At 38.0% G+C, this 26560-nt stretch overlaps 1 protein-coding gene across 1 annotated transcript in view; it reads right to left on the bottom strand.

Annotated features, from left to right (window-relative positions):
* The window catches only part of LRRC4C (leucine rich repeat containing 4C), a 178824-nt gene that overhangs the window by 5889 nt on the left and 146375 nt on the right, over positions 1-26560 (bottom strand).

The following is a 26560-nucleotide window of genomic DNA, read 5'->3' as shown; positions in this document are numbered from 1 at the left end:
AATGACCTCAACTGTAAGAATTGTCAACTCAGCTTATGGTACCTGTGAAGACGCATTGAAATAGTGACATGAATAAATGTATGAAATTTCTAAGATTTTTATATACTAAAACTCATTATAACATGGCTAAATGTTACACCAGGCAGACATAACATAAATCAAATCATTTTCAAAGAAAATTTTTTAATTTACGCTTTAGTATAACAGGGCTATCATATTGTCTTGTGTCCCAACTCTTACTCATTTTAAGTAGATTTGGACAAAGGGAAACAAAACAACTCAGTTTCTGCATCTTTTCCATTACATGGAGTATTTTTCCAAGGAGCTTGTGTTACCTGGTATGTGCCCTGATCAACTGGCTTATCATGGTCTGGGCACCTGGGCTAATAATTTTTCCCAATCCTCTCAGCTTAAGAAAGTGTCTCTTCCCTGAATCTCTTGGAAAGAAAACAAACAAGAGAAACAAAAAAAATGCTTCACCACATTGCAATTCAAAAAGACACTAATTCAGTACATGTTATTTGCCACTTTGTGCAAGGAACTCATCCTCTCCATGACTCCACCTCCTTACTTGCAAAATGGAGAAAATAATACTACCACCCCATAGATTTGTCATGAGGATAATACAAGTTAATGCAGGAAAGAGCTTAGAATAATACCTGCCACATTGTAATGGCCCAGTAAATGTTTAATATTATTACTATTATTACTGTTGCTGTTTTTGTTGTTGCCCTTAGCCAGACATTGTGTTAAGTACTGGAAATATAGAGATAAGGGATTTAATCCTTATCCCTGAAGGAATTTCAGTTCAAAGGGGGCAAACAGATGAATGCAATAACATATGTTCATTGTTAGGAAACTAGGCCACATTGGTACAAGGGCACTGACGGCAGAGTAATTCAATCTGTGTTGGGAAATCGGGAGGTGGAGGGGAGGGGGGTAGGGGCAGGGATCATCTGGCCTAGGTTTTATAGAAGAAGTTGGTGAAGAAAGGAATAAAAGGCATACAGGCAGAAGGAGCAGCTTGAGCCAAGGCAAGGACATGTGATAGATGCTATCTCATCCAGGGACCAGTGCAAAGTTCCCGGTGACAGGAGTGTGGAAGGGCTGGAGAAGAGAAAGTTGGGATGAGACCTGGTCCAGGCTGTGATGGGTTGGTTTTGTCAAACTGAAGAGTCCTTGTTTTATCTTGTAGGTGGCACTTCTTGGTTTTAGGAAGGAAGACTATTATCAGCTTTGCTTTTAAGAAAGGTTATGTCGGGCTAATATGGTAGATAGAGAGCTCTGGAAGAAACCAATGACAAGGAGAACAATTAGGAAGCAACCCCAGTGGTCCCTAGTGAGACCTGGTGGAGGGAGGTATCATTGACAGAGATAGGTCCAGTTTTATGGCCATAACTTTCACTGCCCTCACACGAGGGCTTTTGGAGAGAAGGACTGGCTCCTCTTTAAGATATAACTCCTCTACAGGTGGGTGAGATCCCAACGCAAGTTAGTGTTTGTGAATAACTGCATTTGTACAGAGTATACAAGATAGAGAATAGCCTCTTTTCAAATGTAAGGGCTGCCTTACTTAGGAGAGTCAGCTATCAATGGCAATCCTTAAACATATCCCCACATCCACAAAACCAACAGAACCAACAAAACCAACAAAACCAACGAAAGGGACCTGAGTCTCGGGAAAGTGATTTAAAGTTACGAATTCTTATTTTCTGGCTTCAGAGGCTTGTTTTTGTCTCCTTCCCTGTGGCAGCAAAGAAACCTGACCTAATAGGGTCTGAGCCACTACTTCTGTAATGCTTTCTTTGGTGTCACACAACTTGCTTCCTTTCCCAGGGTTGTTGACTGTGATCATTTTCTCCTGGGTCAGTTTCTTCCACTAGCTTGAAGTCTGGGAGGACAGGACCCATATCTGATTGCTTTTGCTTAGCCTATTGCTAAACAATGCTTTGCATGTTGTAGGCACTAAATAAAATGATGGCTGAAAATGAACCAAACAGTTAATAAATCTCTAATTACAACTGTTCACATATATATAGCGATGTATACTAATTGCTAGGCAAAGGGCCTGCCTGGTTCATCATTTCAGTCCTGCTGATATAGCCTTATAGGTCTATCCCATTGTCTCAATTATACTGTCATAAAAATGTGGTCGGCAGGCTTCACACCCTGAACTTGATTAAGAGTTATCTTTCAATGTCAATTGAAATATGACCTTTTCTGTTTGAGTTGATGGAAAAGTTTTGGCAATGGATGGCGACAGAGGCACAACTTTGTGAATGTAATCAACACCACTAAATTGCATATTTGAAAGTGGATGAAAGGAGAACTTTTAGGTTAAAAAAGCTATGTTATGAGAATTAAAAAAAAAAAAAAAATAATGTGACGGTATAAAAAAAGCCCTTTTAGATTTCCATAACAGAATACTATTTAAATTTCCTGAGATTATGGCTATTGAAAATTTCACATTTGTAGGATTTAGTGTAGTTTTCCATATGCCCACTTCCAATACACACAAATACTTCTTAAAGGAATCTTTTCTTTTCTTCTTCTTCCTTTTTTTTTTTCTTCAACAGAACAGCACATAAAATCTCCATTGCATAAAATCAGTTCATGTTTTTAGCATTGCAGTCCCAAGATCCTCTTCAAAATCCTAGGACTTCTGGCAATACAAGTTGAAATAGCTGGTTGACTGGACATAGCATAAAGTGAAGGAGATAAGTTCCTATGCTGCCATTTGCTTTCTTTTTCTCTTTAAAATCTGTTATAGCAAAGGCAGCCATGTCTAGTGGATAAGAGAGAGAGCTCTGGAGTGAGACTTCTTTAGTTTACATCCCTGCTTGAACCTCCAGGCCCCTATGATTGGGAAAGTTCCTTCACCTCTCTATACTCTCTATACTTCACTTTCCCAATCTGCAAAAGGGAACAATAGTGTTATCTACTCAAAAATAGGATTGTTATACAGTGTATGTAAAATTATTGGCTTATAGTAAACAACATATTATAACATTTAATACATAATTTTAAATTTCTTCCTGTTCTACAAGATAATAGTAATAATATTTTTCAAAATTATGGAAAGGATTAACTGACATTATCTGGAATCTACTATCAATAAAACGTAAGCAAATATGATACAGTGCTATTAATATACTAGGGTATACACTTCTCAGGCCTAGTTTTGTATTTTCTACTTCTTGCTTACTTCAAGGTCTTTTTAGCTATTGCAATTAGTGAGATTTCCCATAAATCAGCCCTAAGTAATGATTTATGAATTATAGCTGGTTCAAAGATAATTTATAACCTATAAGAAATAATGCTCAGTCCATGCACTGAATGGAATAAACTACTATCAACAAAAGGTTTTCTACTTTAAAATCTAAATTATGTTATTTTACATCAAAAGCCATGTTTCAACATCTTTCATAAGAGATATTTTTATCACATCAAAAGGAAATCAATTTAAAAGTATTCACTAACCATTACGATGCTATCAGACAGCATTTATTTACAAATGGATTTGTGTGGGTTTTGAATCTATGACACTTCTAGCCTTGCCTCAGAGGATATCCCGAATTTGTCAACAGATCTTTCTTCCTTCCCTATGTGCTTCAGTGCACTGATAGATGATGTAATGAGACACATTGAAGAAACTTCGTTCTGGAGAGCAGCTAATGGGATATACTTAATTGAGCACAGGATTGTTGCTAAGTCAGCAAAGACTGTGTCTAGACATTGGAACCAAGGCTGGAGAAAGATGGCTTGGAAGCGAGGTTGGAGAAAGATGAATCTTGTTGACTACAAGCCTCTCCCCTTCAACTCCCCCCACCCTCCATACAGTATTATCTGCAACAACTTCCCCCCCCTCAGACACTGAGAACCAAAATCATCTATCCCCCACTCAGCCTGGACATTGAGACCTGAAACCATACCTTACTCTTTACATCAACATGACTTTGCTATTTCACTGACTTTATTAAGATTTTTCACTCTTCTGGGACCCTCCTGCCAAAGCAAATGGTTTGATTGTTCATTATAGGAACTTCCCCAAATATCCATCAATTCTTCAATAGAAAATATCAATAAGACCCCTTACTCACCAAGATTTTTCAAATCTCTTACCTCACCCTGCCGTTTCCACCAATCCTGGATTGTTATATATAATTCTTACTCAATCCTAGTCAACTTCCCATACTGAAAGACCTCCTTACACCAAACTTTCAATTCTCATTAAACTCTGACCTTACCATCCCTCCACCACTCAGCGACACTGCCAAAACTCAGCTTTGTCTTATAAACAGGTTACGTTAGTGATGTTTGGGGAGCCAGCTTTTGATAACACTAAACATGAGCAATTCACTTAAAATGTTTCAACTTCTCTCTCTCTCTCTGTCTTTCTCAACATTTTTTTTTCTTGCCTGCTCAACATCCTATCACTTATTCTTTTCCAAAAAAAATTTTGTTCAGGAAAATTTACTCCACTGTTTAAAAAACTTTATTATCTACTTTGAAGGAGGTTAACTCTAATCCCAGTAATTGTGGGTGAATAGAATTTGGTTTCAACTAGGGGTAGGCACTTTTTTTTTTTTTTGTCCAGATCCACCTAATAAATCTTTTAGGCCTTGCAGGCCACTTGATCTCTGTTGTAAAGACCTCTGTTGTGGTCTTTTGGAGCTCAAAGAGAGTCAAAGACAAAAGCTAAATGAATGGACAGGGCTATTTTCCAATAAAACACTATAGGCACTGAAGTTTGAATTTTATATAATTTTCACATTATATAAATATTATATATAATATATAATATTTTTATATTTTATATATTATTCTTTAATTCCTTTTTCAGCCCCTTAAAAATTCAGAAAACATTCTTAACTTTCAGGTTGTTCAAAAATGGGTAGCAGGCTGAGTCTGGCTTTTGGGCTGTAGTTGCTGAACCCTTGTCTAAGTAAACATTGGTAGTATATTTGTTTCTGGAGACTGGTTAGGTCTGGACATGTGACATAATTCAGCCAATAAGATGTTAAGGAGAAGTTTGCTGAGGGTGGGTCTAGGAAGTTTTTTCCTTTTTTTTTCCCCACTGATAAGAAGAGAAACATGGGGAAGAAGTAGTTCATTATTTTGTTTCTGGATATTGTTGTGAGTATAGGATGCCTCGAGCTGCTGCAGCTATATTGTAGCCAAGAGGTGAGACAGGCTAATGAAAAAGCTAATATGCTGAGAAAGGAAAAATGGAAAGAATATTGGTTCATAATGTTTATGATAAGCAACTAAATCAGTGATCTCTAGAATTGCCTTTCATTTGGACTTTCTTCCAGATTTGTCCCCCTCCCCCAATCCAATATCAAAGTGAAAAGCACATATAACAGTGAAAAATTCAGATTTCTTATACTACTAAAAATCTGGAACATATCAAAGAAAACGAAGTAAGCTGAGGCAACATTTATAAGTTGCAGCTCATCCTTATCATGCTAGGAAGAATTTCTACTGCAAAATCATTTTTCTGGATAGTCTTTAAATTTTAAAGAATAGGTACTACATGGGAAAAGGGAAACAACAAATTAATACCATTAACAAAAGAAATCAACATTTCAAATCAAATTTATTTTACCAACATTTCCTAATATAATTCATTTCTTTTCCCATGTTACTATCCCATGTTCCCAATCTTGCAAATCTGTTGAAAATTTCCCATCTACTATGCAGGAATATGCGGTTCTACAGTTTTTCAGAGGGAACTTTTTTTTTATAAATATGCCCAGGGCTGATCCTCTGGGCAAATGTAATAAAAATGCTGCAACATTTAAATGGCTGTAACTCAGGGACTCAATCTGTCAAGTCAACAGACACTGGCTAAACACATTGACCTTGCAATGTTTCTAAAAAATGTTCAGATTTTAAGAAATTGAGATTTAAGAAAAATATACCTGGCTCTGCATTTTGATTTTTCTAAGTCTTTTAAAAACCTGTTCATTCATTTTGTCTTTTCTAGAAGACTTATCTGGCTTATAGTAAAAGAGTTTATATTTTTAGGGTTTAGAGGTGATCACACTACAGTATCAGTAGATGAGTAGTAGTTACTATAAAGAAATGCATATAAAAAAATAACCCATGGAGTCATGTTTCTATGCTCTGGAGAGTATAATAAGGATAATAAAAGAGCTAAGTTGACCATGCTTTCTAAAACTTTATAAAACAAATATATATAGATACATATATAAAACCAAAAACATACATACACACATCTAGTTCATAATGCAAATCTATGTATTCAATATTTAAATGCAAAAATGCATATTATAGAAGTATTATAAACAATCAATGTAGGCATAGGTAATAGAAAGTCTGACGAAAAGAATTTGGTATTTTTTGTGGGTCTTTAAGGGGTTATAGATTTGCGTTGAGGCAAGGTGGTGGGGGGAGGAGCACAAAATAATAAGAAAACTGATTTAATGGGATCAAAGGGCTTATACTGTAGAATTTAGATAGCTAGCTAGCCTGTTTGAGGGGCCCTGCATACCTGGTAAAAGAGTTTGTATTTGCTTCAATAAAGAGACTTAAGAAGAAACTCAAGGCTCTTAAGCAGGGAAGGGCATAATGTTTTGGAAGGGCATGCCCTTCATGATGAAGGGCATTGTTTCAGGAAGGTTGTACCCTTGTGTGCAAGAGAAACTGGACAGAGATGAGGGGTTGATGGAAAATTCAGGTGGCTTTAATAATCTACATCCCTTAAATCCTTAGAGCAGAACTGAATGGAACTGATCACTAAAAAGAAAATCTTCAATCTGATTATCTGACTACTCAGTCATGTATAGGTTCAAATTAATATCCTCTAGCTAAAATCCTGTAGAGCATGAAGGTAAGATTAGCTTCTGTATATGGTCATTTTAAGAAAATATTATTGCACATAGAGGTAGCAGAGTATCCATTTGGAAACTTTGATCCACAAATTAGGAAAGAGGCATCTCCCGCCTCTAGGGCTGCTCCACACACTGTACATTACAACTTTGAACAATGTTGAAACATAGAATGAATCCCCATCTATATTAACATGATTTAGTAAACAAAAACCAGATTTAAGGTGAAACAACTCATATTGAAAGGTTAGCTTACTCTTACTGACTGTTTAGTCTAGGGCAAATTATTCTCTCTGGGTCTCACCTTCCTAGTTGGGTATATTGATAACAATGCTTAATAAATAGGTATTGTGAGGTTTACATGAATTAAGTGGCATAATATATACTAAAATAAAATCACCATACCTGCTCCTGTATCTCTATAAATGTCACTACTACACACCCTGTTGGTCCAAGGCAAAAACATAGGACTCTTTTGTGATTTTTCTTTTTCTTTATCCACATTCAGCCCAACACTATTCTTCTGACTCTAATTCTAAAGCATAACCTGGATGTATCTACTTTTCCACATAGTCCCATTCTAGACCAAGTTATCTTCATTTTTACGTGGATACTGAAATACCCTTTTATCTACCGTTTTATTTGCTTTCATAATTGCTTTACAATCACCTCTTCATACAGCCCTTAGAGTGAATTTTAAAATGTAAATGTGCTCATGTCATTCTTGGATGAGATGCTCCTGTTAGCTCCGTGCCCTCTTTGAACAAACTCCAAACTACTTTCACCACCAAGACCCTACATGATCTGACCCCTTACTACCTCTCCTACCTTTCAACTTTTTCTCATCCCCCTCTCTCTTTAATAAGATTGGCATTCTGTAATTTTCCAAATGCCTGAAACACATTTCTTTTGAGTTTTGCATGGTTGGTTTTCCTTGTCATTCAAGACTCCTTTCAACTGCACCTTCTCAGAGAGTTCATTCTTGATCACCCAGCCTAAAGTAGCCCTTCTTTCATACTTGATCACACCACCATATTCAATTTTCATAACATTTATTTCTATTTGATATTTTTCTTGTATAGTTAGATGTCTATTTTCCTATTGCCTGTCTCATCTCAACAGAATGTCAAGACCCATGAGGCAGAGACTTGCCTGCCCTGTCCAGAGAATTCAGCTAGAAGAGTATTCATTAAACATTTGCTAAATGCACAGATGAATGGATGAGTGATCAAGCAGATAGAAGTACGTTGTGAACAATTAAGACTGTAAACTCATTGAGGGCCAGCATGGTGTCATGTTCACTACTTGACAACTAGCACCTAGGGGCACCACACTCACATAATAGGAGTTTCATCAGTATCTGGATGATGCTTATCCAGTTTTGAGTTATTTTCAGAGAAGCCCTTCCTACAAAGAAAAGAGATAGGGAGAACAACAATAGCAACAACAAAAACAATTTAAAGGTCATATATTTGTCTCCTTGATCTCTTTCTCTCTCTCTCTCTCTCTCTCTCTCTCTCTCTCTCTCTCTCTCTGTGTGTGTGTGTGTGTGTGTGTGTGTATGTGTTTTGGGGAGGGGCTTTGTTATTTCTTTCTCTGTCACTCTCAGAAGCAACCATGTTTTATGTTTGACCAAACTATGCCCTCTGCTGTATGTGCCTAAAATAACATGAATGCCTTGAAAATTCCTCCGTAGAGAATGCACAAGTTGTTTTCATAATTGGCTTCTTCACATGACACCTACATGTACTTCAGAATTAGGGAGGTTTGACTCAGTTTTCATGTTGTCCCATTGGATCAGACCACTCTTACAGCAGAGAACAAGAATTTCTTGCTATACACAGCAAGTCAAATCATCTGCAACACCCTTTATAATGGAAGGGCTCCTTGATCATTACATGCCTGCTTCTGGAACTCATTTGAACTATCTATTAGAAAACCTGTGGGTGGAAAAGATGTCCCAAGTCTATTGTCACAACTCAAAAGATCAAAGTGGAACAGGCAAGGGATTTGGAGTGGCAGTGGCAGCTTCAACCTTGCCCTAGCAATAGAAAGTCAAATCTACTTTGTGCTAAAAAAATTAAACCCAGAAACACAACCACAATTTGGCAGGGCAAAAAGTAAAATTGATTTGTTTTTTCCTACTTGTTTACTGCCACATGATGCAGGAGAGCTAAGCATACCAGGCATGAGCTTTTTGGCTGTTTATGAATCTTTTTTATCATAGTTACTTTTTAAGGTTGACTATTTATGAAGATATGAAATACGGATGACTGACTTGTTTCTCAAATTAAAGGGTGAGCTTTGAGGTGTTCAGTAGTATGTTTATATTTTAATGACAGCTGCTTGCTGTGTTGGTTTAGTGGAAGGCATAACCAGAGAAAAAAGCCTAAAGCCTCATGCTCCATATACTGCTTGATATTTCACTTTTCAGGTAATGAAATCAGAATTCTCCACTTATCAGAAATGTGCCTGTTTACAACTCCTGCATTCTCCTTGCCCTAATATCTTTAAGTCTGGAGCCCTACCAATGCCTCTAATAGAAAAGCATGAAAACTTCGCTTCTTCCTCATCCGCCCTTCTCCCTACTTTTTTTTTTTCTTCTTCTTTTTTCTCAGGTTCAGGAGCCACCAAATGATTAATGCCTTCTATTCCTTCTCTTCCAAATTGGTCTTTCTTTTTATACATTTCCCATGGGAGATTTTCAACGTAACACTTTACAGAGTTGCTGTAACAATATGCAGGGACCTAGACGATCACAGTTCAGGAAAACGTAACCACCTATGGTTCCCAAGTACCTAGAGAATAAAGCATAAATCCCTCACTACCTGTACCCACTCGATGCCAGTAGCACTCCCAGTTGTGGTGATCTATGTTCCATGGGGGCGTGGTGGGCAAAATCTCTGTCCCACCGTCTACCCCTGAACCACTGCCTTAGTGTGACATGTAAGATGCCCCATGATGTGGCAACATGTTGCTTTCCCAGTCTTATTTCCCACTATCCCACTATCCTCTAAAATACAGTCTCGGCTGTATTCTGTTCCCAGTTGTGAATATAGACTCCCTACTTTGTTTCTTCAGAGTTTTACTCCTGTTTTTCTTCAGCCTAGAATGCCCTACCCTAATCTTTTCTATCAAAATTGTGCCTAAATTCAGGGCCCATTTTACAATGACTATTTTGACCAGGTCTTCCTCAGTCTTGCTGGCCAGTATTAGTTTGTCCTTTTGAGCATCTACAATGCCAAGACTCCAGCACTTATGAAATCTGGGTTTTAGCCTAAATGTTAGAGAATGCATTCAACCTCCTAATCATAAGCTTCTTGAAATCAGGGATGATGTTTAGGCATTCAGTAAATATTTGCTGAATTGAGTTACTGAATGTAGCCCACATTCAATCATAGTTACAAACCAGGTTGATTAGCTAATTTACAGTAACAGACAATATATCAAGATCCATTAATAAGACTCATATGAACCAAAAAGATAAAAATGATACACTAGGTAGTATGAATGGTAAATAGGGACTCAATAATTACCCAATTGCCCTCCCCCTTCCCACACACAAACAACTTAAATTAACATTGTGAAGAATTAAGTTACTGATAGTCAGCATGTAAATGGGTGACTGAAAACTTGCTTTGAACAATGAAGTGCAGTAAAAACCTGTCTTTACCAGCTAGTAAGCTGTAACCTAAATACTGGGCACACAGTGTGTACTTAATGTATGTGTATTAAATGAATGACTGAAAGAATTAATGAATGGCCTCAGGAAAAGGACGGCTGTTGTATATGACAGGCTACTCTCATATCTAAAGAATTAGGTGGACATTAATGTAATATAGAAATAAAAAATAATCAGAGATTCAAGTGTGTGTGTAGTGTCCATCTGTGAAACTGTCTATGGGTTGGGTACCCTGATTTATGTACTTTATTGTTGTGAGGATTAAATGAGTTAATATGTACAAAAGGATTTAGAATGGTGTCTGGCACACATCCAATCTTCTATGAACATTTGTTATTTTTATTGTTGTTATTTGTTTAGTCCTAGTGACAGCTAAATTTCAATTCTGGAGAATGAATGATACATCAGACTATTATAATCTGGTGCTAAAGCAATTTGAATCATACAATTAAATCTCCTTACTTTGCTTTCCCTTCAACCACCTTATTTAATTATAATTTTCTTTTCCTTGAAAATGCATACTATAATCCATGGGCTCCTAAGAAATTCACAAATGAGTTTCAGACCTTTTACAAACCTCCTGAAACTCCACATATATTCTGTATATATGTGATTGTGCATTTTTATAGAAAGATTACTCATTTTTTTAACATCTCATTCTCAAAGAGATTAATGAATCCAAAACAGTTGAAGTTATATACAAAAAGATTTGACTGACTGAAGTACTTGAGAGTCTGTTACAGTCCCAGCCATGAATTCATGAATTGGCATCCTGCTTTATACATCCATATTTTATGTGTTTATTAACTGCAACTATAAACCTTCTCATGATGAGCTACAAAAATCAAACTTCTGAGCCTGAAAAATTAAAAACTAGATCCAAGTCCTAAGTCACCTCACCAAGACAAATGCCCATTAGAAAAAGTTCCCTAGATGTAGTCTTCTCTACACACCTTAAACACAGGTATTCAAGAAATAATCAGTCATTCCATGTTATTTCCTTATGAAATTTTTAACAATGTAAGGATCAGGTCACAGAGCGATAGAGTAAAAGTTCCTGAGATGTGTTGGTTGGTTGGTTTGGAACTGTATGCACCCCAGAAAAAACATGTTCTTAAATCTAATCCATTTCTCTGGGTATAAACCCATTATAAGTAGGATCTTCTGATGAGACTACTTCACTTAAGGTGTGACCTACCTCATTAAGTATGGGACTTAATTCTATTACTGGAGTCCTTTATAATTGGAATGAATATATTTAAATAGAGACAGAAAGCCATAGAAGCAGGAAGCTGATGTCAACAAAACCAGAAGATAAGGGAGAAACCAGCAGATGCCACCATGTCCTTTGCCCTATAGCAGAGGAGCCAAGGATTGTCAGCAGCCAGTCTTTTGGAAGAAGGTATCACCTTGATGAGGATTTGGACATTTTTCTTAGCCTCAAACTGTAAGCTGAAAAGTTCCCATTGTCTAACCCAACCCATTTCGTGGTATTTGTTTTAAGCAACCTAGGAAACCAAAACAGACTTTAGTACCAGAAAAGTCCAGTACTGCTATTGCAAATACCAAAAATGTGGAAACAGCTTTGGATTTGGGAAATGGGTAGAGGCTGTAAGAATTGTGAGGTGCTTGATAGGAAAGGCGTAGATTGCTCTAAAGAGACCACTGATAGAAATATAGATGCTAAAGGTATTTCTGAAGAGGCCTTAGGAGAAAATGATGAACGTGTCATTAGAAACTGGAGGAAAGGCAACCCTTGTTTAAAAGTGGCAGAGAATTTGGTAAAATTGAGTTCTGATGTTAGATGAAAGACAGAATTTGAGAACAATGAGCTTGGATTTTTAGTTGAAGATATTTCCAAACTCAATGTGGAAAACGCAGCCTGGTTTCTACTTGAAGCTTATAATAAAATGTGAGAGGAAAGGCATAAGCTGAGAACTGAAGTCCTAGGCCCAAAGAAACCAGAAATTGATGGTTTGGAAAATTCTGAGGTTCTGGAAAGCGAGTGCCCAGTGAACAGTGCTCCTGTGTAAGGGTTTGACTGAACATGGAACTAGTCAACTATTTCACTGCCAGTCACAATTGGAAATGCAGTTATCCTAGAAGGATCTGTGGAAATTCCTACTGTCTGGTGGTTTGGACCCTTGCATACTACATGCAAAACTGGCACTTTTTTTTTTTTTTTGCAAGATCTGTATGAATGGAACCACTGCCAACCTGGACTAAAAGGAACAAAAAAAGGGACAGATGAAGAAAAAATCACTTCAACGGCAGAAAAATGAAGGCTGAGGTCTGGATCAAAGACATCTTTTTGGGTGAAGAGAACAGCACCACCCTTGTGTGTGCAAAGGGTGTCTGCCCCCGTGCTTGGAGAACGCAGGCCTTCCACCCCATTATTCAGGAAGAGTGCTACCATTCCAGTTTTCTCAGATGCCCTGGGGATTGCAGAGAGACTGGCCATCAGCCCAATGCTTGAAGAGGTGAAGCCTTCACCCCAGTGTTCGAAGAGAGCACTGCTGCTCTACAAGCAACTGGAAGGGTTGGGGCTGTTGCTCCATCAGGACTGGAGAACAAAACATCACTCCATAGATGAATCTCAGAACTTGAAATTGAATGGAGTATGCCCTGCTGGATTTCAGAATAGTTTGGGGCCCATAACTCCTGTTTTCCTTCTAATTTCTCCCTATGGGAATGGGAATGTTTATCCTATGCCTGTCCCTCCATTGTATCCTGGAAGTAGAAAACTTGCTCTCTTGGTTTCCACAGACAGACGGGAATTGCCCCAGGACAAACCACATCTATAACTGATTTTGACGAGATGTTGTACTTGGTATTATTACTGAAATGACTTAAGGCTTTTGGGATATTGTGATGGAATGAATGTATTTGCATATTAGAAAGAACATGTCTTTTTGGGGTCCAGAGGGTAGAGTGTGGAGGTGCAGAACTACATGTACCCCAGAAAGACATATTCTTAAATCTAATCCATTCCTGTGGGTGTAAACCCATGGTAAGTAGGATCTTTTGTTGAGACTACTTCAGTTAAGGCGTGACCCACCTCATTAGGGATGGAACTCAATCCTATTACTGGAGTCCTTTATAAACAGAACGAATACAGGGAGAGGGACAGAGAGAGAGAGAGAGAGAGAGAGAGAGAGTGAGAGAGAGAGAGAGCATGCACCATGGAAGCAAGAAGCTGTCATCAATGAAACCCGGAAGAGAAGGGAAAGACCAGCAGTCACCACCACATGTCTTGCCATATGGCAGAGGAGCCAACGACTCCAGTCTTTGGGAAAAAAGTATCACTTTCATGATGTCTTGATTTGGACATTTTCCAGGACAGTAACCATGAACAAATAAATTCCCATTGTCTAACTCAACCCATTTCATGGTATTTGCTTTACAGCAGTCTAGGAAACTAAAACAGATGCCTTAACAGAATAAAAATGGGACCTTCTTTCATTTCCCATCTTTGCTCCAGGACCTTCCCCTATTTTGTTAGACTTCATTCCTCAGAGAAAATGGTGCTGGGATAGCGTAAGACTGAATTGTTATTGTTTATCTATCATTTTAGGTTCTTTGGGTGACCATGACTGGTGCCAAAAAGTAAATGCCATGTTTATTAATATTAGTGTAGAACAACTGTCTGTAAGAATAAATGAGAAAGACTTACTATTCCATTAAAATGAATGTAATCAAAGTCTCAATAAGAACCACCACCCACCCCCTCCAAAATCATATTTAATGTTGGATGCTGAGAGGGAGGTTAAATTGTAGACATTGGACACATGCTTTAGCTTCTCAGGATGCACATAGTCTCTTTAGACTGTCATTTTGAAAGAGGGCAAGAAGAGGAAAGCAAATAAAAGAGGCTGAACATCTTAAATTATGTTTAGTCAAAATATGGAAAATTATTTTTTTCCTTATGACATTCTGCTGTCAACCCAGAGAAGCTAATGGTTGCTCTTTTATTTGCTTCTTACTTCTGAATAGATTATAATTTTTTTTTTCTGCCAGGTTAATGACAGGGCAAGAAACTAAAAAAAACCTTCTGAAAAATCCAGCAAGTCCATGTGAAATATAAGTCCTTGGTGAGGCAAGTAGAGGAATGTCTGATTTCAGCAAGTTAGTAATGCAGTTAATGACCTTGCTTCCCCAGCTCTCTTGGACTGATGACTGACCGGGAGGAGTAGATGGTCATTAATCCCCAACTGCTCATTAATCCTTAGGAAATGCCCTGGGCCAAGGTCATCATTGCCTTTACAGGCTGAAAAACAAACAAACCAACACTAGCACCCAAAAGGCATGTGGACTTTTGTAATGACTAATGCAATTTAAATTGCCATGCAAGGGAATCCAGAGAGGATAAATACCATGTGTATAGAGCCATTTAGATTTCAAAATAATCTTCCAGTGTATTACCAAGTACTTACTTTCTGTTCATTATTAAATAATGTGAAGCCCTAATTTCCTAGACAGCAACCCAAAACAGACATATATGTGACTCTAGGCAAAGCTCTAAGGATGTCTGGGACTCATTTTTACAGAGGGGTGCTGGGAAAGAGAAACCCTCAAGTCATTTCAGTTCTAATATTATATATGATTCTGTGTATGCTCTCCAACACTGTGTAAACTTGACCTACAAGGGAACTCTTTCCATTTATTAGCTCCTCATCGTGGATCATTTCATATCCTGTGCTGAGACAAGCCTAACACAAACAATAGTCATAAGCAATGCAAAGTGCCACAGTGAGTGAGTGAGTGAGTGAGTGAGTGAGTGAGTGATGTATGCCATTTCGTGAATAATTTATAAGTGGTCTAGATGTTCAGAAGGAACCACTGAGGTTTGAAGAGTCAGTAAAATCTATATGTGGGAGCTAGTAGCATGTATAGGTTTGGATAAACAAAATGTTTAGTGTTCCAAGACAGAGAGAAAAACATAAGCATTCATTCCTTCAGTAATATTAATTGAGTACCTACTAAGTGCCAAGCAGAGTGCTCAGCTTGACACAGTGTCAAGTGTCTTCCATCAAGAATCTCAAAGCATAATGAGATTCACAGGCAAGTAAATTAGGAACTATAACACAGTGGAAAGTGCTGGAAAAGAATGTGCAGTGTGTTATGGTAGCACACAATAAGGAACACAAATTAACAGACAGAATGAAAGAGAAAAAGAGAGAAGAGAAAGAGTTTGTTGGAAGGCAGGCATGTGGTAGGTTAGAAACACAAGAACTTGAACGTGAACACAGGGCAGAGAGAGGCACAGGCTGACTTCTATTAGGAATAATTACTGAAAAGCAGTGGCATAGAAGGTAAGCTAAATAAAATAATGTCAGATTGCAAAAAACAGGCACAAGAGTTTAGATTCTATATTAAGTCATAGGAGAGTTTGTAAGTTCTTGATTCTTCTCTTTTTGTTGAAAGGGAATATGGCAATGAGTAGAGTACTGAAAGAAAAGCAGGTTTGTAATAATATGGAAGATAGGAAAGAGTGATCTATGAGGCCTCTTTTATCGAAAATATATGCTGACACGACACCATGATTTTCTTAGCATTGTTGGTCATTAATATCTCAGTTCTGGAATCTATACTCTGTTGAATTCCTTTTACACTTTCCCAGCAACTTGTTTCCTGATCTGCTCTCACGTCTGCATATTTCAGACTCCGTGAAACATCTAGGCCTGGCTCCCACTGAAGATTCTGGCATCTCTGCCTTCCAGTTTTCAGCATGACTTAGAGTTTAATAAATTCACCTAAATGACCCACAAAATCCTGATAAGGAAACTCTCTTTAATTGAGTCTGCATTTATGAGATCTGAGCAAGGGAAGGAAACAGAGTAGACTCTTTCTGTGATTTCCAGGCAAAGTCATTTAATCAGAATGCAGATAGCAGGGATGGCCTCCTAATTGGAACTGGAAACTAGTTTCAAATAACCTCAATAATGTTAACATTGCATAATGAGGAAATCTTGGTGATGACATGTCAGATAATGGAAATGACTGGAATCAGTGATTTCTTTGTTTCCCCCTAATGACCACAAAAGAGGGAATTATACGGCCAAATGCAGACATTTGGAAATTGGATTCTTAGTTACTTACTTAAGGCCATGCTCATTTTGCACAATGCCATGTTAACCACAGCTCCCGCATATTGCAACCAAGTCCTTCTTTTCGCACAGTTCCTTGATAACAGATTTGCTCTCAGTTACCATGGAACATTGCAAAATGAGGACTCAGTTCCAATATGCATGAGCTTTAGTTATTACAGTATCGCACAAAGCAAGGACTCCTTGTATGTTTCTGTATTCAATTTTGCCCACAAGGCAGAGTTTCTAAAAATAATCTATGGAAAAAATTCAGGAATATATATGAAAAGCAATAAGGACCTGGGTGCCACATAGGACCTCAATGCAATAAGAATACAGGGTAGTCCATGCCTGCCCCTGTTTTAACTGCCATTATGCAACTACTTTCTCCTTGGTTTGGATGATGAAAATACATTTTGGGTTACTTCTCCCTCACATTTGTCTTTAATCCAAAATGGATGCATTTTAGAAAGAAGAATCCAAATGAAAAAGCACAAGACTGATAGTCTGTTCTATTATGGATATTATAGATGCTGGGTCACGCTAATGCAAGTCACTTAAACTTTCTGCACCTTTCTGTAAAGTGAAGACAGGATATATGTCCTACCTATGCCAAAGAGATACCAGAGAGATAAAATTTAATTAAAAATAAGTGTGACAAAAAGTGAAATCCACAAACTAAAGGTAAATTATAGTACGGTTTTCAGTCCATCCCATTCTTTAGGCTACAACTGCCATGTGAACAGAAATGGAAGTGGGAATCAATGGTTAGCAAACTATGGCATGCAAGTAAAATTTGGCTCACCGCCTGCTTTTGTAAAAGTTTTATTGAAACACAGCTACAGCCATTCATATATGTGTTGTCTATGGCTGTTTTCACACTCAAGGGCAGAATTCAGTAGTTGCAATTTAGACTATATGGCTCACAAAGGCTAAAATATTTATTATCTGGCCCTTTATGGAATAAAGTTTGCAGAGTCTACCCTAGAGCATCCAGATGGTCTCCTTCTTCAATTTCATCTTACCTTTTGGTTCTCATCCCAAATTATCTTGTGAAAGAGGTAGGGATGATATCAGACTCCTTGACAAATGGAGAGACTGAGGATCACAGAGGCAGGGAAGTAAGTGATTAAACCACAATTCAACCCTAAACTTTAGACTTTCTAGTTTACTTCTCTATTCATATGCACCCCAATGGTACCAAGACAATCCATTAGGCTATGGGAGGGAAATATTAAAATTTCTATTTATAATTAATTTTCATCTAATAAATAATAAATTACACTTTTCTAATTTGGCAACAGTGCCATGTATCACCTAATGCATGTGGGGAATCCTGGGCAAAAGAGGAGTTTCAAAACACAGAAGAGTGGCTTTTGGCACCTTACTTGTTCATATCCTCTCAGCCCACTGCCATGTACTGCTACTTCTGGGTGCTTGGTTAAGTGGTGCTTTGGGGATTATATCATTTAGCTTTAACCAAATTGACACTCACAAAATGGACAAGTGGTTTAAAATGATTCCTTCAAAGACACCACAGAATAAAATCCTAGTAATAATACAAGCATAGGCACACAACGAGAAAATGGCAGAGTTAACATTTTATCTCTAGTATGAGCTCTCTGAAGCCACAGAGATTATATTTTAAAGAAGTATTCATTTTGATTAACCCTATATTCATGTGTGTGCATTCATGTGTGTGCGCATGTGTGTGTATAGTAACAATCACACTCTCCAGCAATCATGACCCATCAGATTCTTCTCCTGGCTGTATCTCTTGTTTTTCCACGGGAGTAAAGCTCTTCTGAATTTGCTAGGTGTCCATCAACATCTCTGACTGATGCCTGACTTCTGTTTTGAGTTTTTTTCTCCATCCCATCCCTTTTCTCCAACCAGCAACACCAAGGAATACTGCTGTGTAAAATCACTGCCTCATCTCATGTCTGGGCTTGAGAACTGTATTTCTGTGTATCCTTTAGAACCTGGGAGAATGATCTAGAAACAGGTCTATAAGAGGCAGACTTTGCAACTACTTTCTCCTTATTTCCTTTCCTTCTCCCTGACAAAAGTTTTCTTCTTTTAGTATCTGCTGAGTTTTATTTAGCCTTAAAGCTCATGAACATAGGACCCCAATTAGGAATAACGAACTTGAGAATTTTAATTTTAAAAAGACACTGAATAAGTAGGTAAAACCTTAGCTTTCTCATTCACTATACCCAGACTTTGTCATTGACAACTCTGAATCTTCTTTTTCCTAATCTGTAAAAAGGGTGTCATACTATGTCTTTCCTTTGTCATTGTTAGCAGGGTAACTTGAGATATTTTATGAATGGTGAGATAATTTCAAATTATAAGTATTAGACTTTGGAGATAGATTATCTTGACTTTGAATCCATTCTAAAAACAAAACAAATCAGAAAGGGCAAGGGAGGGATACAGAGAGAGCAGAAAACACAGTGAGCTTTCCATGTGGCAGGAACTATGCTAAGTGCCTTACATATACAATTTTATTTAATCTTCATAACAACCCCATGGAGTGAGAACAATTAACCCTGTCATACAGATGAGGAGCCAGATGTTGTATTAATTTATAAGTTACCCCAAATCACACAATTAGTAACTGATCCAAAGTCTGCTAAATTAACCCTAAATTTTTAACCATTGCACTATGTGGATACACTTTCAATTAGCTGGGTAGCTTTGGGCAAGTGACTTGTTCTTTCGGGGTCTTGTTTTCCTCATGTCTAAAGATGTGGAGAGAAGTACTATGATGATGTCCTGATTGCATTATTATATCAAATCCAGCAAAACTCCATTATTTAGGAAGGCTCATTTCATTTTGTCTTTGAGAAACTGAGACAGAGCATTTAAGCACAATACTCAAGGCTGTAATGGCAGGCCTGCAGTAGAGCCTGAACTTGAACCACCAGCTCCAGATAGATTTTCTTTTCAGCATGCCTAACCTTACAGTGAATTCTATGGGGAGAACTAAGACATCTCAAGTGAAAATGCCTAAAATTTATCTGGTATATATAATGAGCATGTACTTCTTTCCTAAATAAATTCATTTTTCTCTTGTAATATGATCATCACAATGATTTTATGCTATGTTTAGAAAGAGAAAAATTAGGAATGAGGAGACAGGTCAGTTTGGGTTGAAGAAATCAAGGAAACCTGACAGATGGGGTAGGAACATAGATTGCAAACTTGCAACTGGAGGCCAAGTTCCTTCTTACCAACATGTGCTACATTAGTAAACTTCATTCCCAATTATTTTGTTTTTGAAGAAAAACATTTCCAGCTAATAACACAATTACACTTAAGCATCAGTGCCCATTTTAGTATTATTGCATTTATTAAATCTGAGTCCAAATTACTTCCTCACTGCTAATCAGAGAAAGGGGAGGAGAAAAAGGAGGGAGGAGGTGAAGACTGCAGGGAGGGGAATCTGGGAGGGTTAAAGGAAGAGGAGACACATACACAGTGACAGAAAGAAAAACACAGCGATATCAATGCTGCACATAGCCTCAATTCACATAAATGTCAGCTAAACTTGCTGCCCACGGTTTCTATGGAAACCCCTTAAGTTTGGAGTGGAGCACAGATATTTTTTGGACTGCAATTCACAAGCTGTTTTATTTAATTATGATGAAACATGAGACTGTTAGGGACAATACTATTAATGTCCTGATAGCATTTAGGATTCAACAAATAGGTATGACAAATAAAAAGTTAATTTTTTTTTTTTGTGGAAAATTACTAGCTTCCTGTGAATTGCATGCATATAAAATGCATCTTGTTTTTACAGGACTTTGCACACTATTTCCCGCAGGCGAACCCCAAATTAGCCAAATGACATTCATTTAAAGGGAGTTCATCAGAGGCCTCGTGCCAGTTATACCCCCCATGCCCAATGAACAAAACCAAGGTCACAGCGTATTTTCAATTAAACCCAGGATGGCACCAAAGTGCAGCACAGCTGGAAGAGAAAGCACATTATTACCCCATAGATCATTTGTGAGCAATGAATAGGTCTTCTGTTTTTTTCTGTTTCATAGACATTTGAATATAAAAATAAAGAAAATAGCTTCATATTAGCTCTTGCCTTCCACAATAAGCAGCCACTTTAAGGGCATTATTCCTGGTGGTCTGAAGAAAAATGATTGGAAACTATCACTTTTATGTCTCTGACGGCTGGAAATCATTTGCTTAGCTTTAATTTGGCCCCAGGGAACCAACTGATTGATGACTCATTCTTTCACTTGTTCCTCCACTACACGAGCATGTAGTTTTCTACCTACTATGTGTCGAGTACCATAGGGATAGAGGAGGCAAGAAGATGAAGCCATAGTCCCTTCCTTAGTTATGGAATTTTTTGGAAGGAATGAATTAATTCTGTCGGCAAATATTTATGAAGAGCCAACTATGGGCTCAGGGGCACTAGGCTAAATAGTTAAATTAATCCAGGATCCTGTCTTCAAGGAGATTACAATTTAATGAAGACAAAAAAGACACATAATTATAAATGATCAGAGCAAAGAATCAGTGCCCTGCCTCCTGCCTACTGATCGTCTCTATTTCTGGGTAGAAATACCACTCTTGATTGTTGTGCTACAGCTGAAATAAATGTGTGTATGTTCCTGGTATATTTGGTTGGTAGTGACGGGGAGGAGGTTGCTTCAGGAGTATTTCCACAGGACACTCACATTTCCAGCTCTGCCCATGAGCAACCAGTACTCTTAGAAACTCTTTAGCCCATCAAGTATGACCAAAGAAGAAAGCACTCACAAGAAAAATGAATCACAAGGAGAGTCATCTCTGAAGTCTAGCTGGAAACATGAAGGCTGTTTCTAAATGGCAAAGAGAAACATACAAAAATTTGCAAATACGAGTACCTGGATATGTCTTTTCTGCTATTTTGCAGTGGTGGTTTGCAGTAGCTAGGTTTCCCACAAGTTGCTCATGCTAGCAAAGTCAGCCGTGGTTGTTATTGAGTTTGACAGTGTATAATGAGTCACTTCACATTAGCTGCTATTGTAGTGTTCAGCATATTGTGGGAAAGATTTAGCATGAATCATCACCCACCTAGCTCTCCACTGTGGTCACTATGCTGTAAATAGGCAACTGGTTTGCCTATCTTAAAAAAAAAAAAATCCATTACAACAATTCAGTATTTTTCTCTATCTGCTACCACCACAGCTACCATTGGTTATGGTATTTATTGAATTTCCACTGTAGTTTAATATTTTCCTGGGCAGATAGCCATGGCAGTAATTTTAACCAATGGTTATTTCAAACACTGCATTTTTTTAAACTGGCAATAAAGAGATGCAGTTGGAATCACAAGACCTGCAGTCTATGTTTGATTCTGACTTACTAAAGGCCCGACCTTAAGCAAGTCATGTCTTCCCTCTGACCCAATGTCTTCCCCAGAAACTTCTCATAAGATTTGGAAGACAATCAAAGGAAAGAAAGTATTCTGAAGATAGATAAGAAATGGTTAAGCAGAATACTCTGAATTATTGAAGTCAAATGGGTTATTAAGAATGTGACGTAGACATCTGTTGCAAACTCGGATTTTTTTTCCTACATCCCAAAGCAAGAGCCATACATAACTTCTCCTCTCTGCATCCCTTCAGCTCCAGAGACAACACTGCTGTGGCACTGGCAGATCAAAATCAGAATCTGAGGTTGAGGGACAGCAGGTCCTTGGAGCAAAGAGCTACCAAGAGACAGAGCTGGCATTTTGTAAAGCATAATAAAGTAAACTAAACATTCTTTAACTCCAACAAATACTGGTTTTACAGCAAAGCTTAGAAATACAGTTGGCACAGACTGGACAGAGAACAGGAATTGCAAATGGGCAGACCCCACACAATTAGTAGTCAAGATCAAGGGACTGACCTGGATATCAAAATCACTAAGAATTCTATCAGGAGTAGGACTGGAGAGAACACAGGGGAAGCAGCTGTTAATATCTTCAAGTAATGAGGAGGAGTGTAGTGCAAGTCTGTAATTGACTCCAAAAAGGAGGTGCTAGTAAGTGGAACAGTCTGATGGGTTAACTAAGCCTCAAAGCTGGGCTTTTGCTGTGCTAGATTGCTTTGTTTGGAACAGATAATGTACTAAAAGAGCTTATCGAACTTCAAAGCAATAAACCATCATTATTATTATTGTTATTATTAATATATAAGTAGAATTGAGTATCATTACAAATTGAGAAATGATCTGTGGATTTTCTGCCACTGGTTTAAAAAAAAAATAGAACTTGGTGTCATAGAAAATTTTGTGGTTTCAAGAAGAATTAACCACCCTTCAGCAAGACATATAAAGATAAATTATAAGAATGTGCCTGGGATTTATAATAAAGTGAGAACAAGGGGGAGATGGGGTGGTAGTGAAGAGGTGGGAGGTGAAACCTTATGTTTATTGCTAAATCAAGTAGTCACTTCTCAGTTGTCATCATTTGTGGGTTGAATTGTGTACCCAAAAAGATATACTGAAGGTGCTAACTCCCAGTAGCTGCGAATGTGTTACAGGATCATTTCAGAGGGAATTAGTTAAGTTAAAATGAGGTCATCCCAGACAAGGGTGGGCCCTTAATCCAATATGACTGGTGTCTTTATGAGAAGGGAGATGAGACACAGACAGCACAGGGGAGAAAGCCATTTGAAGATTGGGGAGGCAGAGACTGGTGTGATGCAGCTACAAGCCAAGGAAGAGCAAGGATTGCCAGCAAACACCAGAAAATAAAAGAGACAAGCCGGGATTCTCTCCTACAGATTTCAGATGAAACATGGCTCTGCTGACACCTTGATTTTGGACTACTAGCCTCCAGAACTGTCAGACAATAAATGGGTGTTGTTTTAAGCCATTCAGATTGTGGTATTATGTTACAACAGCCCTTGAAAACTAAGACATCAATCTTAGACAAAAAATAATAACATTTGACATAATGATCGCTCTTTCTTTCCAGAAACATTTCCTGTACTTGGCTCCCAAGAAACGACTCTCTTGATTCTCCTCTTATCTCAATGTCACTCTGATCACCCCCCCACGGCTTTCTGCCTTATATCATGGGCTGCTAAAATTTGGAGTATCCGGGGTTCTGTTCATGGGCCTCTTCTTTATCTATACCCACTCTCTAGGTGATCTTATCATGGCTTTAAATACCACCTAAAAACTGTAGACTGCCAAACATATCTTTCCAACTGGGAATCCAGACTTGTATCTGTATAACTGCTTATTCAACATTTCCACTTGGAGGCATCGCTAATTATCTGTTCAAAATAAAATTCTAGATTCCAACTCAACCTCCACCAGTGGAACTGCTCCTGACAAAGACGTTTTTGGATGGCAATTCCATTCACTCATTCAACAAAAATTTTAAGCTCCTGCTATGTGCCAAGCACTGTTTCAGAGGCCATCCTCCTAGTAGCTCAGGCCCCAAATTTTGAGTCACCCTTGAACATTATATTTTTGTTTTACACCCTCTCATCTTTTCATCCTGTCTTTCTCTTGGGGTAACTGGATTACTTCTATAATATGATACAATATCTGGTCACCTTGCTTGTATTCTTCATTTTTTTCTCTATACAGTAGAGGAATCCTATCAAATTCAAAGTCAGATCTATTCACTCTTCCACTGAAACTCAATGGCTTCTCATGTCACACAGAGTAAATTAAAATCCTTCAAGTGACCGAGAAAGCTGTTTATATTTTTTGCTCTGTATTCCTCCTGCTTCTCTGGGCTCATACTCCTTCCACTTTTGCCCTCTCTCACTCCACTGTGGACACACTGGCTCCTGCTCTCCCTCCAACAGACCAAATACACTGTTTCCGCAGCGATCTGGCCCTTGCTGTGCCCTCTGCCCAGAACATTCTTCACCCGCAGGCCTGCATCTATGCATCCACTCTACAGGAATGGGGCCACCTCTCAATCAAATGCCTGTATGCTTTGGTTCTTCACTTTCTTCAGGAATCTGTTAAAATATCCCCTCCTCAGAGCAGCCTTTCCTGGCCATGCTGCCTAAAATATCACTGCTCCTTACCCCCTTCACTCGCTATCACATTATTCTGCTTTACTTCTCTTCCTAGCACTTCTTACCACTAGAAACATTATAAGCATTTTATTGATTTACTTTCTGTCTTTTCCAACTAGAATATGAGGCCTGAGGGCATGGCCTTCAGTTTGTTCATTGATGGAATTCATCAGTAGTCCAGTATTACAGGTAAGGAAACTGAAGCCCAAGAGGTTGAGTGAATCCCAGGGGGCTTTTCAGGAGAAAAGGGGATGAACAAGTGGGAAGGGGAGCACAAACATGGGGAGGAGGCTGATTACTATATCAGAGCATGCAACTGGGCACAGGGGTTAAACTGGCGAATTCTTTCATTGGGCATAGTAGCTTTGTGACTTGGGGTAAGCTACCTCAGGTGTAAAATGAGGGTGATAATATAGCCAACCTCAGTGTGTTGTTCTCAACATGAAATGGGATGATGCCCATAAACCATCAAGCCTGGCATATTGTAAGATCTCAGATAATGTGAATACTATTACCTGAGAGAGTGGTTTTCTTTGATTTCTCTTTCTCTGAATGCTTGTTCATTAAAACAATACTGAATGTAATTATCTACCTGCTATCAATTGACCTTTCATTCACTGTTTATTGAGCATTGCCCTGGTATTTTGGGATCAGCTAAAAATTTGTCCACTTCTATGAAATGATTACTTGGGGATAAATGTGGTTATTCTCCCAAAATGCATAACAATGCCTGGACATGGGGAAATATAAATGAAAAAGTGATATTCCCTAGTGCTAACCCACCTTGATCTTTTACATATCACCATTAAAAAAGACTGGTTATAAGAAAGAGTATGATAAGGATGGTACCTTTTGTTTATATTATGTTTCACAGTTTAGAAAATCTTCTCATATACATTATCCTATCTGACCCTCACAATTACGGGAAATAGGCACAAGAGATTACATGTATTTGTTTCCATTTTGCAGTTGAGAAAATGAAAGTGAGGGAAGTTAAATAATGTGATCAAGGTTAAAAAACTAATATGTGATAAGAGTTAATACAAAAAGGCAATTCTTTGGAGCCCTAGGCTATTGCTCTGCCTATTACACGGTCTTTTAAAAAAATTTATTTTTTATAGTTGGTAACATATATATAACACAAAATTTGCCATTCTAACCACTTTTAAATGACAACTCAGTGGCATTAATTACATTTATAATGTTGTGCTACCATTACCACCATTCATTATCAAAACTGTTTCAACACCCCATACAGAAACTCTTTATCCATTAAGCTATAACTCCGATTTCTCCTTCCCTTGGCCGCTGGTAACCTCTAATTTATTTTCTGTCTCTATGAATTTGCTTATTCTAGATATTTCATGTAAGTCAATTCATACAATATTTGTTCTTTTTGTCTGGCTTATTTCACTTAGCATAATGTTTTCAAGGTTCCTCAATGTTGTAGCATGTATGAAAATTTCATTCCTTTTTATAGCTGGATAATATTCCATTGTATGGATACCACATTTTGATTATCCCCTCATCTCTTTACAGGCGCATGGTTGTTTCCAATAAAAGGTTTTGTATGGCCTTTTAACATGAACGATTCAAAGGAGTGAAGAAGGTCCTTCCACCATGAGTCCTTCCAAGAGTTTCTAAAATTATAATTATTTGCTCTTGTGTGCTCTTTTAATATACTGCATTATTACTTTCATGTGGGAAGAATGAACAGAACATTTATTGAACAACTATCAGGCACTGTGCGAATCATCCATGTTGTACTTGACTCACTGGGATATGTGTGTCTTTCACATGCGCGGCCCAGTGACTGCCACAGAGTACGGGATCAATAAGTTTCTTGAATAAGTGAAACACATTGCTTATTTGGTTATGCATAAAAAAGAGCCAACT

The sequence above is a fragment of the Choloepus didactylus genome, chromosome 6 (assembly GCF_015220235.1).
Source record: "Choloepus didactylus isolate mChoDid1 chromosome 6, mChoDid1.pri, whole genome shotgun sequence".
In the NCBI taxonomy this organism is placed as follows: domain Eukaryota; kingdom Metazoa; phylum Chordata; class Mammalia; order Pilosa; family Megalonychidae; genus Choloepus; species Choloepus didactylus.
Note: the sequence above shows the minus strand (reverse complement) of the source record. Positions and strands in the feature narration are given on the sequence as shown.